This window comes from Octodon degus, unplaced genomic scaffold (genome assembly GCF_000260255.1).
Source record: "Octodon degus isolate 3935 unplaced genomic scaffold, OctDeg1.0 scaffold00018, whole genome shotgun sequence".
Classification (NCBI taxonomy): Eukaryota; Metazoa; Chordata; class Mammalia; order Rodentia; family Octodontidae; genus Octodon; species Octodon degus.
This window is the reverse complement of record NW_004524594.1, coordinates 8,351,718-8,353,803: the sequence shown is the minus strand read 5'-3', so window position 1 is coordinate 8,353,803 and position 2,086 is coordinate 8,351,718. Positions and strand designations below refer to the sequence as shown.

At 40.1% G+C, this 2,086-nt stretch overlaps 1 pseudogene; it reads right to left on the bottom strand.

Annotated features, from left to right (window-relative positions):
- Positions 1–863: 863 nt before the first annotated feature.
- Positions 864–1,352, bottom strand: LOC101582795 (annotated as a pseudogene).
- Positions 1,353–2,086: the final 734 nt, after the last annotated feature.

The window sequence follows — 2,086 nt, the reverse complement described above, 5'->3', positions numbered from 1 at the left end:
GTCTTGATTGTGAAATATACCAACTGAACATGAATCAATACTATGCTTCAAAGTTTCTTGCAATCTATAATTGAACATAAGTGCTGATTCTAAACATAAATACAAAATCAGTTGAACGATAAGGTAAAGTTTGAATGACTTCTGAAAAATGCTAAAATGGCAGCTTAACATTTGAGATAGAATTGGTTAAGGGAAAAATGGTTTACTGTTTCTTCCTACCGCCACCACTGCCACCAAGTCTACCAAGCCTTGCTCTCTAATCCAGGACAGGCTTTAATGTCACTGTGTATCCCAGGCTGACCTCCAAGTCCTCCAGCCTCAACTTCCTGAACACTGGAACTACAGGTGCATGGTATCACACCTAGCCTTAAATTCCCTTTAGTGTGACTCACTTTGAATTCTGATTTCTTCAACAAACAAAAACTGAAGCATCTTTATATTTTATTCTAGCTTGCTTTCAGTTGTTTACATACAATTGTGCTTGTAGAAAGAAAACAAATATTTGTTGTTTGTCTTGTTCTGTTTTGTGAGACAAGATCTCATTCTGCAGTGTAGACTGATTTTAAACACTCTGTGTAGCTCCGTCTGGCTTGAACTGGTACTGATCCTCCTGACTGCATTTCAGGTGATGGGATTACAGGCATGCGCTGCCATAGCTGGATAGCAAATTCTTACTCTAAGGTTGAATTTCCCAACTAGGAAAGCATCATAATCTTAAGCTTATATAAGGAGTATTATTAAGATAATATATTGAAGGATAACAAAACATTAAATGCTTGCAAACCCTAATATCTTGGAGTAGTCTTTTCATTTTTTTTTTTTTCAAGAGTCAGAATAACTTTATTCCCTTGTGGGGGGGGGGGGTGGCCAGGTGGAGTTAGAACTTCTGGAACTGCTTCTTGGTGCCGGCAGCCTTGGTGACCTTAAGCACGTTGAAGCGTACAGTCTTGCTCAGGGGCCTGCACTCGCCCACTGTGACGATGTCGCCTATCTGGACGTCCCTGAAGCAGGGGGACAGGTGCACCGACATGTTCTTGTGGCGCTTCTCAAAGCGATTGTATTTGCGGATGTAGTGGAGATAGTCCCGGCGGATGACGGTGGTCCTCTGCATCTTCGTCTTGGTCACCACACCAGACAGGATACGCCCCCGGAGGGAGACGTTACCGGTAAAGGGGCATTTCTTATCAATATAGGTGCCCTCGATGGCCTCTTTGGGGGTCTTGAAGCCCAGACCGATGTTCTCGTAGTACCGAGGGAGCTTCTCTTTGCCAGTTTCTCCCAGAAGAACCTTCTTCTTGTTTTGGAAGAGTCGACTGCTTCTGGTGGGCGCACTCTGTCTGAATATCCGCCATCTTTCCAGCAGGCTGAAAAAAAAAAAAGAGCTTCATTTTTTTTTTAATAAGTATTTTTCTGGATGTTTTCCCCCTATTCTGAAATAGTCTTTGGTACTTTTGTCCTTTGCTTCTATGCAAAGGGTAGAATAGGTATTACAGGAAATGAAGATTCCATTAGATTGAGTGGCGCCCTTTGGCTGGTAGGCATAATATTCTTTAACTAGAGTACTTCACACTGCCAGGCTCTACTAATGGAGAATCACTGCACGCATATCTATGACTGTCCTGAAACAATTTCTCTCCTCATAATGAATTGGACAGAAGCAGGTAGAACATGAAAAATCATTCATTAAGTGCAGTGAGAAAGCCATTATGATCATAATTCACAAGCAGTAAGAAAAAGATAATGGACTTTGAGAAGGGTAATCTTAGGTATGTTCATATGTCATCAGCTCTCTCCTAAAGGAGAAGAGAGAATTGTTACAATTGATATAGAAACACTTCCTTATTAGAAAACACTTCCTTCATAAATATCCATGCAAAGTGTTTGCAAGAGTACTCAACCCATCTAACTTAACAAGAAATTTCAAGTGATTTCCCTTTGCCTCTCATAAAAATGTATTTCTTATATTTGTACTCCAAAGACTGATAGCTCAATTTAAAAAAAAAGCAATACAGTAGAACCTGAGAAGAGAAATGAATAAAAAGTAGCAAAAGAATAAATAAAAGTAAAGAAATATATCTGTGCTTCT